We start from the raw sequence: 17,480 nt of genomic DNA on the forward strand, positions 1-17,480 counted from the left end.
ACAACCAATACGGCCTGAAGAACATCATTCTTCTATTCAGGCAAAAGGTAGGAATGGAGGAAGAAGGGAAAGTAGGGAATTCTTGGAGCAGCTGCTCTTTGTAGACCCCATGCTGGGCTCTCTACACAGTTTAGCTCTTTGAAGTTTCATGACAAATCCTTAAGGAGGAGGATGTAATCTTAGAAGGGGCAACAAAATACTTATGGGAGGAAATACAGAGACAAAGAGTGGAGCAGAGACTGAAGGAAAGGCCATCCAGAGAGTGCCACACATGGGGATCCATCTCATATGCAGCCACCAAATCCAGTGACTGTTGCTGATGCCAAGAAGTGCTTGCTGACAGGAGCCTGATATGGATGTCTCCTGAGATGCTCTGCCAGATACAGGTGAGGATGCTTGCAGCTAACCATCTGACTCAGCATGGGGACCCCAATTGAGAAGTTGGAGAGAGGACTGGGGGAGCTGAAGGAGTTTGCATACCCATAGGAAGAACAACAATGTTAGCCAACCAGACCTCCCCCAGAGCTCCCAGGAACTAAACCACCAACCAAAGAGTACACATGGAGGGACCCATGGCTCCAGCTTCATATGTAGCAGAGGATAGAATTGTATGGCATAGATGGGAGGTGAAGCCCTTGGTCCTGTGAAGGCTCTTTTCCCCACCGTAGGGGAGTGCCAGGGTGTTGAGGTGGGAGTGGGTGGGGAGGAGTGAGAGCATCCTCATAGAAGCAGTGGGAGGGGGATGGGAAAGGGGAGAACCTGTAAAGGGGATAATATTTGAAATGTAAATACATAAAATATCCAATTAAAAAAAGAAAATTAAACTTGAGCCTCACTCCTCGATAGGGAGTCCATGTCTGGCACTACTGCTTGGATGGTCAGGAGCCAGAGACCGGACTGCCCAGATACCAAGGGTAGAATCAAACAGGACCAGCATTTAAAAAATAATGAAATGACTCCCAGTGATACTCTGCTATACTTATAGATCAGTGCCCTGTCCAGTCCTCATCAGAGGCTTCCTCCAGCAGCAGACGGGAGCATATACAGAGACCCACAGCCAGACACTATGCAGAAAAGTCTAAGTCAGAGGTCTCCATTGGGTCCCTCCCCTTCAAGATCAGGGAACCCCCAAAGAAGAGGAAAAGGAACCAGAGGGGGATGGAGGACTCCAGGAGAATGTGGCCCAGCTAATGAATGCTCACATGGGGTCATGGGGACTGAATCAGCAAGCAGGGGCCTCTCCTTAGACTATGGCTGTTAGCTTGGTGTTTCTGTGGGGCTCCTGACAGTGGGAGTGGATGTAGCTCTGACTCTTTTGCTTCCTCTCAGGACTCTTTTCCCTCCTATTGGGTTACCATGTCCAGTCTCAAGATGAGGGCTTTTGCCTTGACGTATTGTATTTTGTTTCGTTCTGGTTGGCTGTCATCTCTTGGAGGCCTGTAGACGCTATGCTTTTTTGCTATTTTATTGGGTTCTTATGTCTACCACCCTTCCAGCTCATAGTCTACCCTAGTCTCTCCCAATCCCCTAACAGCAGGTAGGCAGGGAAGGAGGTGAGAGGGTAAAGGGGACACAGCTCTCCTTAGACGACTTCCTGCTGCTCAGGGGCGTTGAGTCCCTGCAGCAACGTCGACCGTCGTCATCAGGACATCCAATTTCTTCTTATCATCTCTCTGCTCATGACCACTTGACAAACCACAGCAGCAGCGGCCTCTGGGGCCTCTCAGGGCTCTGGCCTTTTTTTTTTAATACCCTCTCAAGAGTCCCCAGAATTCCAAATCTAAACTATTTTCAGCAGGCAGAATCACACCCCTGCCAGAGCATGAGACAAATCATGGTTAGATGCAGCCCCATATCCCACATGTGGGATTAAAACAAAAACACATTCATATACCGTAATTGGGTTTCTTAAGAAACCAAAATTTCTCAGTGGACAGACCTGCTCTTTTCTGAAGAGGAAACAGAGGGAGAGTGGGTCTGGGGGAGAGGGAACGTTGAGAGGTGGGGCTGGGAGGAGTGGAGGGAATGGAAGCTGGTAGAGATGTATTATATGAGAGAGGAACATATTTTCATTAGGAAGGAAGGAGAAAGAAAGGAGGGAAGGGTAGAAGGAGGGAGGGAGGAAAGAAAGGAAGGAGGGAGGGAGGGAGGAAGGAAAGAAGGAAGGAAGAAGTTTCAAAATGAGCCCAAGTCCACACTGCACTCCATTGCTTCATAGCTGGGAAACCCTCCGCTATGGCAGAGCTGGCGCATGGGCATCCTGACGGAGCATCCTTAGATAAGCTGTGATTCCACCCCGGTGTTCTACCGGGGTCACTTAACCCTTGACAGAATCAACCTGAGAACAGTGGGAGCAGTGAAGAGTCTTGTAGCATCAAGTTGGGTGTTCTAAAGAGAGGGAGTAAACTGTGAGATGAAAAGAACCAGAAGCTTGAAGGCTGTGTTAAGGGTGCACTGTCAGTGACAGGGGAGGCTGGGTAGAGTGAGTGGGTGGTCACGTGATAGGAGCAGCACTGTAGTTTGGATGTTGACAGTCCCCGGTAGCTTATGTTCCAAAGGCTTGGTTCCTGGTTGGCAGCATTGGAGTTGAGACCTTATGGGAGGTCCCTTGGTCATTGGGACTTCATACTCCAAGAGGATTGTGGGACCTGGTCTCTGTTTCTTTCTCTCTTTGCTTCTATGACTGCATGCTTTGCTTCACCACAGACTTCTTCCATGATATGCTGCTGTGGCTGCCATCCAAAGCTCTGAGCTCAACTGGGTCCTGGTCAGTTCAGTAGAAGCTTTTTTCTGTATTTCATACGATAAATTGTTTGTCACAATGACAATTATATAGTCACATTGCATAATTATTTCTACAGATTGATGGGTGTCAATGTGACATTTCCGTGTGTGCATTGATCTTCTTGGATCATATCTATTTCCCTTACCTCCTCTCTTGCCTTTCCCATCGTCCTTTTCCCTTTCAGGAAGTTGCTCTTCTATTTTCATAACGTTTTCTTTTATTATCTAATTAGCTCAGCTATTTTATAATAAATATGGAAAGTTGACTAATAATGCTCAATACAAATGAAGTCAAGGGATACATTTTAGATACAGTCTCTCTCTTACAAGAATATCACCAAAAAACAGAATTAGCTGTTCTTAAATGGTGCTATATTTATAATCTTTTATGTAAGCACACGAAAACAAAAAAAAAGAATGACCATCATTCTTCTATGACACGATCAGCTTTATTTTTACCATTTTCACCTATCTTTCCTAGTCTTCTGAGAATATTTTGCATTCCTGAAGTCACAGCATGCAATATTTTGTGCTTACTTCTGTGTTTAACACTGTCATTATCACTTGCTTATGTCTTTAAATACTTCTGTGGTCAATTGGTCTTGAAGGCTGTTGAGACATGGACATTGCTGGCAAGGTCTTGTACGTGTCTTCATGCAGCTCAGCACAGGCATGTGCAGAAAGGCTCCAGGCGTTAGTTTTCTTCCATGTGACAAAATACCTGAGAGCAAACGAGAAAAGTGTTTTCAGCTCACAGTCTCAGAGAGCTAAATTCATGGTCACTTGGATTTAGAATAACATGGTGGGGAAGTACATGGTGGAAGAAAGAGAAAGAGAGAGAGAGGAGAGAGAGAGAGAGAGAGAGAGAGAGGAGAGAGAGAGAGAAGAGAGAGAGGGAGAGAGAGAGAAGAGAGAAAGGGAGAGAGAGAGAGAGAGAGAGAGAGAGAGAGAGAGAGAGAGAAGAGGAGAGAGGTGTCAATGAGAGAATACAGAGGGCAAGATATGTGCTTCAAAGCCATTCTTCCGGTAACCTACCTTTTTTACTATGTCATACCTCTAAGGGTTCCAATATCTCTCAATATTCCATTAGGTTATGAGATCATCAATGAAACCCATAGACAAAGTCAGAGCCTCCATGATCTAATGACATTACTTCCTTAACCTTGCAAAGCCCCACCTCTGAACATTAGGTTGGCAACTAAGTCTTCAACATGTGCTCTCTAGGGAGACAATCCGGATGCAAACCACAATCATGTATTGAAACAAATATTTATTGAGTTGAATGTTAACATTGGCACACTGCCATTATATTGGAGCCTTGTATCAATGCTTCCTTTGATGGTACATTTATCTTATTTCAGGATACTTCGCGGTACCCCTCACTACACAGTTTGTTTCAAGGGGGGAGGGGAAGAATGTGCAGCTGCACTCCTTCCTTCCTTCCTATCTTCCGTCCGTCCGTCCTTCCTTCCTTCCTTCCTTCCTTCCTTCCTTCTTCCCTTTGATCTTAGTTGTTACCAACAGGGTCTACCCTAGTGTTTCTTCCACAGAAAGCAATATTGCTAAAACATACTATGATCATAAAATCGTCAAAAGAACAGGGAATGTTCCATCAAGGTTGAAGATACTTCTACCTCCACCTCTAAGGTTTAATCTCTCATAGGAAGTCTTCTCTAGAAGTTATAGTTAGTAAATAAAGTTGATTCAACTGTGGAAGCAAGAACATGCTGGCTGGGGAAATGGCTAATAAGTCGAGATTTGAGCTTTTACTTGTTTTCAATATTTTTAAATATGTTCATAGGGTACATTGTGATAGTTCAATGCATGGGCATGGTATGTATGGATCAAACCGGGGTAATTAGTGTTTCCATCTTCCCATTTTTATTATGGAGCCTCCAAGATCCTGTCTTCTAGCTTTTCATTAACTATTTAATGGGTTATTGTGAACTGTGGCCAACCTGTTGAGATGCAGAACTCGTTCCTTGTATTGAATGGTCTTCCTGCACCCAGTGTCCAATCTGCCTCTAGGATAAGGCGCTCTCTCTATAGACCCCATTCTTTGAAGCATCTAGTAATCTATTTTCAGATGGGTTATTTTAGCTTCCACATATGAGAGAGAACATGTGGTGTGTGTCGTTCTGCGCCTGGCTTATTTTACTTAACACAATTTCCTCCAGTCCCATTCATTTGGATCCAAATGAAAGGATTCTGCTCCTTTAAGGACTGAATAATAGCCCATTGTATGTATATACACAACAGACTCCTGTCCATTCATCCACTGTCGGGCTTCTATTGGCAGGCATCACTGTCAGGCATACCTTGGCTATTGTGAATGGTACTACAATGAACCTGAGGGTGTAGGCACCCCTTTGATACAATGTTTTCATTTCTTATGGCTATATTCCCAATGTGAGATAGCTGGACCACATGCCACATTCTCCATACTGTTCCCCATAGTGGTTATGATAATTTACATCCACTCATTCACATCTTCCCTGAATTCTTGAATTCTTTCTTCTGCCTTTACCTACTTCTTTCTTTCTTTCTTTCTCTCTCTCTCTCTCTCTCTCTCTCTCTCTCTCTCTCTCTCTCTCTCTGTGTGTGTGTGTGTGTAAATTTGTGTATGCTCATGCCTATCTAGATGGCTATATATGTTTCAGAATTAGAAAGGTTTCATATCCATTATCAATGCATAAATCAGAAACTACAATGAGATCACACTCTTGCTTCCTAATAAGTCATCAAAACAGAATCATTTTAATCACAAGAAGTAGAATGTTCAGAACATGGAAGATAACATTGTAGTCTCTTTTGCACTGTTGTGTGATCCCAGGAAATACTGTCCCTATTTCCAAAGCATGAAAACACAAAGAGAAAATTGAAAGGAGAGTAAGATCCATGGGGTATTGTGGGTGGTGGTTTTAAAAGTACAACCAACTATTCAGGGGTCTGGTTTTCATGCCAAGGATGAATTAAATTAACAGAGCCTTGTATGGCATAGAAAGTCCTTGGATTTTCTCTGAGGGATCTGGAAATGGAGTTCGAGGATAAAAATGCCATGATCTGATGCGCTTTTAGAATAGCACGTCGATGAAAATGGATGCAGGGGGCTAGGATGTAGGAACAAGTAGGAGATTGGTACAAAAATCCCGAGTCCTGGAGGCTGCAGGATGCTCCAGCAGTTAACAGCATGTTCTGACCTTACAGAAGACCTGAGTTTGGTTCCCAACGTCCACATCTGCTCACATCTGCCTGTCACCCCTGTTCCATGGGGATCCAGTGTCTCTGGCCTCTTCAGATACCTGCACTCATGTGTACATACAACCCCTTCTCCCACCTACCCCAAGCACAAAATCAAAATTGGTAAAAGAAGTCTTATCTTTTATTCTAGAGACTGGCACTCCAATGGATATTAACTTTCACTGGTGTAAAAAGCCTTAGGCCATTGGAGGGGTGTGTGTGTATGTGTTTGTGTGTGTGTGTGTGTGTGTGTGACTTGAAAGGACACAGAAGAGACCTTCCAGGATAAGAGTCATGTACAATAATGACCTTTGCTTAGTAGGTCACACACCCTCTGACAACCTAATGACTCTAATAACTCTATGTCCATAATATATTTATTGTAAAAACATAGCTCATGTTTGTTATATATCATTAGAAATTAGAGACCCAAGTAAGCAAAAATAAAAGAAAGAAAACCAGTTTCAACACTCAGAGGTAATCAGTAAGTCACTGTGTATGTGTAAACCCCTGGGGAGGTGGTCCAGCACAATAGTGTATGAAGCAGGCTATGCAAACCAATGAGCAGGGCTCCTCCATGGCCTCTGCTTCAGTCTCTGCCTCCAGGTATCTTGAGTTCCTGTCCTGACTTCCCTCAGTGATGGAATGTAACCCGAGACATGTAAGGTGAAATAAGCCCTTTCCTCCCCAGGTTGCTTATGGTCGGGATGTTTTATCACAGCAATGGAAACCCTAAGGCAGTATTTTACAATCTTCCTTTAAAATATAATATATAGGGAATATTACTCTATAAACTTGTGTCAGAATCAGAAATTCCTTATAACATCCTTTATAAATAATAAGCAATATAAGCATAATAGAAATTAATAGAAAACACAAGGGGTTACAAGATTTACGTGATGAGACTGTGTCTTCTCCCACTGTCTCCTGCCTAGCTCCCAGGGGTCTGTTTAGAACTATCTCTCATCACAATGCTTTGCAACCCTTCCTGGTTTCAATACCTTCTCTCAATCACCCTAACAAGGTCCATCCAACATCAAGGGACAAGAACACAATCAGAAGAGCATATGTCATACTAATTGAGCCTCACAGGTCTCACCTTACCCCAACCTTATTACCTCCTGACCTGATGTGATATCATAGCCATGATTCATCCCTGAGCACCTCAAAGTTTCCAAGTGACTCTGAGCTTTATCCATCATCTAAGCACCGTGAGTAACATCTCAGCACGTCTTCACACATGGCATCCAGGAATCCAGTCAACAACAAAATTTTACTAAGTAGCGACATTTGGGATAAAGCAATGGAGAAGAAAGGAATGCTTATTTCTCTGTTGAAGAAAATAGGCAACCAAAACCAACAAGGAAGTCCTCAACATAAAAGGATAGCTTCATTGCAATGATCCTAAGTAAGGAGTGAACCACAGGGTCTCTAGGGCAAGAGCATTCCAAGCAGTGGCCCGGAGGCAGGCGAATGCTTCTCAGTAGAGAATGGATGTCCCTGGAATGGGGAGCTGGATAGTCAGTCAGAAGGGAGGCCAAAGGACTCTGTATCCTCTTCTCTGAGGGACTTGGAACCCACGTGTGTTGGTAAGAGCAACAGCACATGACTTGGATTTGAGAGGATAACTTTAGAGGGCAAAAACAGGTGCCTGGAATTCTAAGGACCATGACTCTGCCCCAAAGAGCAGTTGTGTGCATGGCAAGAAGTTATTTGACTGTGCATTAAGTCTAAAGATGCAGCCTCTGGCATGGTAATGGTTTTTGTCAAGGATGAAAAGCAGGATATGTTCAAGGATATCATCAAACTGAGAGAAGAGGAACATCAGGAAAGGACCAAAAGGAAAACCCAGCCTGTAAAACCAGCCACCTGCACCCAAGCGAGCCTTTAGAGGACACCTCAAGAACTCTAACAAGTCATTTATTGTGAAACACAAGACTGCACGTGTCGTAGTGACTAATAAAGGACAGAGAAATGTGGCTGTGAGTTGTTAGAAATCAAATGTATATTTTAAGAAAGTTTCCGAGGGGCTGGGGATTTAGCTCAGTGGTAGAGCGCTTACCTAGGAAGCACAAGGCCCTGGGTTCGGTCCCCAGCTCCGAAAAAAAAAGAACCAAAAAAAAAAAAGTTTCCAATGAAAATAACAGCACAAGTAAGCCAATGGCATGGCTTTTTAAGTATGAGAGACATGTAGACTTCCATAGAATATACAACCGCTGAATAGACTTTTTAGTTTACAGAACGTATGTTGTGAAACTGAGGAGGTAGGCCTGTGAGTATAGTGCTTGGGGCATAAGCATAAAGACCTGAGTTCAAATCCCCAGTGCATATGCAAATTTGAACCTGGCACATACCTATAACCCCAGAGATAAGGCAAAGAGCAGGTCCTGGGGAATTTCTGAGCAGGTTGTCTAATTGAAAAGATGGGTGTTGGGCTCAGTAAAAGGCTTCATACTCAGTTAACAGTTAGTGGGAGAGAGACAGTTTTCCAACAGGGTAGCCATTGCTAAGGTGACCATGCTCCTGTAAACAAACTCTGTCTCATCCATACTCTTGTGAAGAAGCCTAGTAAAACTCAGTGGATCTTCCAAAGAATGGCATAACAAAAGAAATTGGGAAGAGACAGGAGATTATCATAGTCAAGAGAGGTCACCAGGAGAGTAGTGTACATGTTATGGACATGTATGAAAATGTCACAACGGGGCAGCAGCTCTCTGCTCCCAAACCCGGTGGGAGAGAGACCTTACCGCCTAGTCAGGTGGGCACTCCTGAGGCTGCAGAGCAGAAGAGACCACCAACACTGCCCACCCCTGCTCACATCCCTGGCCCAAGAGGAAACTGTATACGGCCTCTGGGTCCCCGTAGAGGAGGGCCCAGGAGTGGCAGGACCCCTGCACCTGAGACACCGCCAGAACCTGAAGGAACTGACTGGATAAACAGTTCTCTGCACCCAAATCCCGTGGGAGGGAGAGCTTAACCTTCAGAGAGGCAGACACGCCTGGGAAACCAGAAGAGACTGCACTCTGCACACATTTCTGATGCCAGAGGAAAACAGCAAACGCCATCTGGAACCCTGGTGCACGGAAGCTCCCGGAAAGGGCAACACAGATCTTCCTGGTTGCTGCCGCCTCGGAGAGCTCATAGGCAGCACCCCCATGAGCAAACTTGAGCCTCGGGACCACAGGTAAGACCAACTTTTCTGCTGCAAGTGACCTGCCTGGTGAACTCAAGACACAGGCCCACAGGAACAGCTGAAGACCTGTAGATATGAAAAACTACACGCCCGAAAGCAGAACACTCTGTCCCCATAACTGGCTGAAAGAAAACAGGAAAACAGGTCTACAGCTCTCCTGACACACAGGCTTATAGGACAGTCTAGCCACTGTCAGAAATAGAAGAACAAAGTAACACTAGAGATAATCTGATGGCGAGAGGCAAGCGCAGGAACCCAAGCAACAGAAACCAAGACTACATGGCATCATCGGAGCCCAATTCTCCCACCAAGGCAAACACGGAATATCCAAACACACCAGAAAAGCAAGATCTAGTTTCAAAATCATATTTGATCATGATGCTGGAGGACTTCAAGAAAGACGTGGAGAACTCCCTTAGAGAACAAGTAGAAGCCTACAGAGAGGAATCGCAAAATCCCTGAAAGAATTCCAGGAAAACATAAATAAACAAGTAGAAGCCCATAGAGAGGAGTCACAAAAATCCCTGAAAGAATTCCAGGAAAACACAATCAAACAGTTGAAGGAATTAAAAATGGAAATAGAAGCAATCAAGAAAGAACACATGGAAACAACCCTGGATATAGAAAACCAAAAGAAGAGACAAGGAGCTGTAGATACGAGCTTCACCAACAGAATACAAGAGATGGAAGAGAGGATCTCAGGAGCAGAAGATTCCATAGAAATCATTGACTCAACTGTCAAAGATAATGTAAAGCGGAAAAAGCTACTGGTCCAAAATATACAGGAAATCCAGGACTCAATGAGAAGCTCAAACCTAAGGATAATAGGTATAGAAGAGAGTGAAGACTCCCAGCTCAAAGGACCAGTAAATATCTTCAACAAAATCATAGATGAAAACTTCCCTAACCTAAAAAAAGAGATACCCATAGGCATACAAGAAGCCTACAGAACTCCAAATAGATTGGACCAGAAAAGAAACACCTCCCGTCACATAACAGTCAAAACACCAAACGCACAAAATAAAGAAAGAATATTAAAAGCAGTAAGGGAAAAAGGTCAAGTAACATATAAAGGCAGAACTATCAGAATCACACCAGACTTTTCGCCAGAAACTATGAAGGCCAGAAGATCCTGGACAGATGTCATACAGACCCTAAGAGAACACAAATGCCAGCCCAGGTTACTGTATCCTGCAAAACTCTCAATTAACATAGATGGAGAAACCAAGATATTCCATGACAAAACCAAATTTACACAATATCTTTCTACAAGTCCAGCACTACAAAGGATAATAAAGGGTAAAGCCCAACATAAGGAGGCAAGCTATACCCTAGAAGCAAGAAACTGATCATCTTGGCAACAAAACAAAGAGAATGAAAGCACACAAACATAACCTCACTTCCAAATATGAATATAACGGGAAGCAATAATCACTATTCCTTAATATCTCTCAATATCAATGGCCTCAACTCCCCAATAAAAAGACATAGATTAACAAACTGGATACGCAACGAGGACCCTGCATTCTGCTGCCTACAGGAAACACACCTCAGAGACAAAGACAGACATTACCTCAGAGTGAAAGGCTGGAAAACAATTTTCCAAGCAAATGGTCAGAAGAAGCAAGCTGGAGTAGCCATTCTAATATCAAATAAAATCAATTTTCAACTAAAAGTCATCAAAAAAGATAAGGAAGGACACTTCATATTCATCAAAGGAAAAATCTACCAAGATGAACTCTCAATCCTAAATATCTATGCCCCAAATACAAGGGCACCTACATACATAAAAGAAACCTTACTAAAGCTCAAAACACACATTGCACCTCACACAATAATAGTAGGAGATTTCAACACCCTACTCTCATCAATGGACAGATCATGGAAACAGAAATTAAACAAAGAAGTAGACAGACTAAGAGAAGTCATGAGCCAAATGGACTTAACAGATATTTATAGAACATTCTATCCTAAAGCAAAAGGATATACCTTCTTCTCAGCTCCTCATGGTACTTTCTCCAAAATTGACCATATAATTGGTCAAAAAACGGGCCTCAACAGGTACAGAAAGATAGAAATAATCCCATGCGTGCTATCGGACCACCACGGCCTAAAACTGGTCTTCAATAACAATAAGGGAAGAATGCCCACATATACGTGGAAATTGAACAATGCTCTACTCAATGATAACCTGGTCAAGGAAGAAATAAAGAAATTAAAGACTTTTTAGAATTTAATGAAAATGAAGGTACAACATACCCAAACTTATGGGACACAATGAAAGCTGTGCTAAGAGGAAAACTCATAGCGCTGAGTGCCTGCAGAAAGAAACAGGAAAAAGCATATGTCAGCAGCTTGACAGCACACCTAAAAGCTCTAGAACAAAAAGAAGCAAATACACCCAGGAGGAGTAGAAGGCAGGAAATAATCAAACTCAGAGCTGAAATCAACCAAGTAGAAAGAAAAAGGACCATAGAAAGAATCAACAGAACCAAAAGTTGGTTCTTTGAGAAAATCAACAAGATAGATAAACCCTTAGCCAGACTAACGAGAGGACACAGAGAGTGTGTCCAAATTAACAAAATCAGAAATGTAGACATAACTACAGATTCAGAGGAAATGCAAAACATCATCAGGTCTTACTATAAAAGCCTATATTCAACAAAACTTGAAAATCTGCAGGAAATGGACAATTTCCTAGACAGATACCAGGTACCGAAGTTAAATCAGGAACAGATAAGCCAGTTAAACAACCCCATAACTCCTAAGGAAATAGAAGCAGTCATTAAAGGTCTCCCAACCAAAAAGAGCCCAGGTCCAGACGGGTTTAGGGCAGAATTCTATCAGACCTTCATAGAAGACCTCATACCAATATTATCCAAACTATTCCACAAAATTGAAACAGATGGATCACTACCGTATACCTTCTATGAAGCCACAATTACTCTTATACCTAAACCACACAAAGACCCAACAAAGAAAGAGAACTTCAGACCAATTTCCCTTATGAATATCGACGCAAAAATACTCAATAAAATTCTGGCAAACCGAATCCAAGAGCACATTAAAACAATCATCCACCATGATCAAGTAGGCTTCATCCCAGGCATGCAGGGATGGTTTAATATACGGAAAACCATCAATGTGATCCATTATATAAACAAACTGAAAGAACAGAACCACATGATCATTTCATTAGATGCTGAGAAAGCATTTGACAAAATTCAACACCCCTTCATGATAAAAGTCCTGGAAAGAATTGGAATTCAAGGCCCATACCTAAACATAGTAAAAGCCATATACAGCAAACCAGTTGCTAACATTAAACTAAATGGAGAGAAACTTGAAGCAATCCCACTAAAATCAGGGACTAGACAAGGCTGCCCACTCTCTCCCTACTTATTCAATATAGTTCTTGAAGTTCTAGCCAGAGCAATCAGACAACAAAAGGAGGTCAAGGGGATACAGATCGGAAAAGAAGAAGTCAAAATATCACTATTTGCAGATGATATGATAATATATTTAAGTGATCCCAAAAGTTCCACCAGAGAACTACTAAAGCTGATAAACAACTTCAGCAAAGTGGCTGGGTATAAAATTAACTCAAATAAATCAGTAGCCTTCCTCTACACAAAAGAGAAACAAGCCGAGAAAGAAATTAGGGAAACGACACCCTTCATAATAGACCCAAATAATATAAAGTACCTCAGTGTGACTTTAACCAAGCAAGTGAAAGATCTGTACAATAAGAACTTCAAGACTCTGAAGAAAGAAATTGAAGAAGACCTCAGAAGATGGAAAAATCTCCCAGGCTCATGGATTGGCAGGATTAATATAGTAAAAATGGCCATGTTACCAAAAGCAATCTACAGATTCAATGCAATCCCCATCAAAATACCAATCCAATTCTTCAAAGAGTTAGACAGAACAATTTGCAAATTCATCTCGAATAACAAAAAACCCAGGATAGCTAAAACTATCCTCAACAATAAAAGGACTTCAGGGGGAATCACTATCCCTGAACTCAAGCAGTATTACAGAGCAATAGTGATAAAAACTGCATGGTATTGGTACAGAGACAGACAGATAGACCAATGGAACAGAATTGAAGACCCAGAAATGAACCCACACACCTATGGGCACTTGATTTTTGACAAAGGAGCCAAAACCATCAAATGGAAAAAAGATAGCATTTTCAGCAAATGGTGCTGGTTCAACTGGAGGTCAACATGTAGAAGAATGCAGATCGATCCATGCTTATCACCCTGGACAAAGCTTAAATCCAAGTGGACCAAGGACCTCCACATCAAAACAGATACACTCAAACTAATAGAAGAAAAACTAGGGAAGCATCTGGAACACATGGGCACTGGAAAAAATTTCCTGAACAAAACACCAATGGCTTATGCTCTAAGATCAAGAATCGACAAAGGGATCTCATAAAACTGCAAAGCTTCTGTAAGGCAAAGGATACTGTGGTTAGGACAAAACGGCAACCAACAGATTGGGAAAAGATCTTTACCAATCGTACAACAGATAGAGGCCTTATATCCAAAATATACAAAGAACTCAAGAAGTTAGACCGCAGGGAGACAAATAACCCTATTAAAAAATGGGGTTCAGAGCTAAACAAAGAATTCACAGCTGAGGAATGCCGAATGGTTGAGAAACACCTAAAGAAATGTTCAACATCTTTAGTCATAAGGGAAATGCAAATAAAAACAACCCTGAGATTTCACTTCACACCAGTGAGAATGACTAAAATCAAAAACTCAGGTGACAGCAGATGCTGGCGAGGATGCGGAGAAAGAGGAACACTCCTCCATTGTTGGTGGGATTGCAGACTGGTACAACCATTCTGGAAATCAGTCTGGAGGTTCCTCAGAAAATTGGACATTGAACTGCCTGAGGATCCAGCTATACCTCTCTTGGGCATATACCCAAAAGATGCCCCAACATATAAAAAAGACACGTGCTCCACTATGTTCATTGCCTTATTTATAATAGCCAGAAGCTGGATAGAACCCTGATGCCCTTCAACAGAGGAATGGATACAGAAAATGTGGTACATCTACACAATGGAATATTACTCAGCTATCAAAAACAATGACTTTATGAAATTCGTAGGCAAATGGTTGGAACTGGAAAATATCATCCTGAGTGAGGTAACCCAATCACAGAAAAACACACATGGTATGCACTCATTGATAAGTGGCTATTAGCCCAAATGCTTGAATTACCCTAGATGCCTAGAACAAATGAAACTCAAGACGGATGATCAAAATGTGAATGCTTCACTCCTTCTTTAAAAGGGGAACAAGAACACCCTTGGCAGGGAAGAGAGAGGCAAAGATTAAAACAGAGACAGAAGGAACACCCATTCAGAGCCTGCCACACATGTGGCCCATACATATACAGCCATCCAATTAGACAAGATGGATGAAGCAAAGTGCAGGCGGACAGGAGCCGGATGTAGATCGCTCCTGAGAGACACAGCCAGAATACAGCAAACACAGAGGCGAATGCCAGCAGGAAACCACTGAACTGAGAATAGGACACACGTTGAAGGAATCAGAGAAAGAACTGGAAGAGCTTGAAGGGGCTCGAGACCCCATATGAACATCAATGCCAAGCAAGCAGAGCTTCCAGGGACTAAGCCACAACCTAAAGACTATACATGGACTGACCCTGGACTCTGACCTCATAGGTAGCATTGAATATCCTAGTAAGAGCACCAGTGGAATGGGAAGCCCTTGGTCCTGCCAAGACTGAACCCCCAGTGAACGAGATTGTTGGGGGGAGGGCGGCAATGGGGGGAGGATGGGGAGGGGAACACCCATAAAGAAGGGGAGGGGGAGGGATTAGGGGGATGTTTGCCCAGAAACCGGGAAAGGGAATAACACTCGAAATGTATATAAGAAATACTCAAGTTAATAAAAAAGAAAAAGAAAAAAAAAAGAAAATGTCACAACGGAACCCATTATTGTGTATGATTAATAAATGCTAATAAAAACATTTTAAAAAATAAAGCAAAAACAATAAAGAAAGACATCAAATATTGACCTCTAGCCTTACCAGCACACACAAAAGCAAGTATACACACAGACTCACATGCAAACATAGGCACACACTGCACAAGACACCAAAAAGCAAATATACACTGAGGACTTTGTCTATGTTTGAGGTAAAGGGAAATGAAAATGCATACTGGATGCAAATAATCATCTTAACTGTCTATATGTCCCAAGGGTCACCTGTACGCATACAGACTGCAGAGCTACCAAGGAAAGTCTAGGGAGGGACTATGCTGCACGTCCTCCCAGCAATGGACTTTACTGCAGACCAGAGATAAATCATCAAAGTCCCATGGGTCTCTCAGCAGAAATTAGCACCGCCATTGGCTTGCTGTTGTGAGTCAGATTCTTTTCATTGGTTGGTCCATCCTGCATAGAGATGGATGCCTTGAAGAAAAATGACTCTCATACTGAAAGAGTCTTTTCAGTATCTTTACACACACACACACACACACACACACACACACACACACACACACACACACCCCAACCTCCTTCTCCATGCAGTCACTCCAGATGGCAACTGTGATCTGGGGCCTGGCATGTCAGAGACTGTCTTAGTTAAGGTCTCATTGCTGTGAAGAGACCATGACCAAAGCAACTCTTATAAAAGACAACATTTAATCTTAATCGGGGCTGGATTACAGTTTCAGAGGGTCAGTTCATTACCATTATGGTGGGAATCATAGCAGCATCAAAGCAGACATGGTGCTAGAGAAGGAGCTGAGAATTCTACATCTTGATCTGAAGGCAGCCAGGAGAGGACTGTCTCTCAGGCAGCTATGAGGAGGGTCTCAAAGCCCACCCCAACAGTGATACACTTCCTCCAACAAGGTCACACCTATTCCAAAAAGGCCACACCTCCTCCTAATAGTGCCACTCCCTGGGCCAAGCTTATTCAAACCACCACAGGGACCATCGGGAAAAGCAGCATGACTCATCATTTTCTGCTTGCGTTATTTTTACTTAGTCATCTGCGGGCAGAACTCCTAAGATGCTAACAATAGTCTGAGACCCAATTGATTTTCTTCCTTACGTAACTTCTGGATTTTCACCATTCAATCTTTGCCTTTTCAGGTAAACACACACAAATTCTAAAGAGTTACAAGGGAACATGAAGGTGGCCCTTCCATTCCCACCCAAGTGTCCCCTGCAGTGTCCCTCTAGACCCTTCTAGAGTTCTTTCTAGTGCTGAGAAGTGCTCTGACAGACGAACCATTAGAACACCTCTCCCCTTGGCATTACCCTAAATAATCAGTTGGCCTTTTCACCCCTCCCCAACTCATCCAGAAGGCTTCACCATTTCCTCAAATTTCCTTTACATTTAGCATTCCAGATGCCACCCTCTGAATGAGGATCTATTTTGGAAAATGCCATGACAGTTCAACACATAGCTCCAGATAGAACCTGGTCATGGTAGAGCATGACTGCATGATGCTAAAGATTACAACCTGAGCATCCATAGACACTGCACCACTCTGCCATCCAGCTGGATGTGCTGACACGAGGGATACAGGTGTCCTTTTCAAACGATCTACTTCGCTGTCAAGGGCAGGCAAGGATTTGTCATTTGGCATTTATTTTTAGACATAGAAGCACTGTATTATATATTTAAGCCTTCTAAAGTTTGCCTTGTGTGCATTAACCCAAAACAGTGGGTCTCGAGGTTGTTTTATTACTATATAGAGTGCCCCTCCAAAATGATCATTCTAGAAAGAATGCATTTCACCTTTCATGCTGACCCTAAGTATCCAGCAACAGAACAGAGTGGTTAATTAGTACACCAACCTTGTAACAGGGACCAGTTGTCAGATTAGACCACAACAGTAAAAATCCTCCCCTGACTATTAGACTTGCACATTTTTGCAGCATTTGCAGGAAATGTGATTCCTTTGCCCCATAATGCTTGGGTCTATACTCTTTTTGTTTGTTTGTTTGTTTGTTTGTTTGTTTGGTTGGTTGGTTGGTTGGTTGGTTTTGTTTGTCTGAGGCAGGGTTTCTCTGTGTAGCCCTGGCTGCCCTGGAACTCACTCTGTAGACCAGGCTGCTCTCAAACTCAGAGCTCCACCACACTTACTTCGCACAAGGATGGACTGAGCAGATGGGGTACTACATGACATGTGTCCTCATTACAGGGGCCCAGCAGAAGAATTTCCCTGCTCTAGGTACTGTTTTTCTTTTTAAAGACA

This window comes from Rattus norvegicus, chromosome 5 (genome assembly GCF_021556685.1).
Source record: "Rattus norvegicus strain SHRSP/BbbUtx chromosome 5, alternate assembly SHRSP_T2T, whole genome shotgun sequence".
Lineage (NCBI taxonomy): Eukaryota > Metazoa > Chordata > Mammalia > Rodentia > Muridae > Rattus > Rattus norvegicus.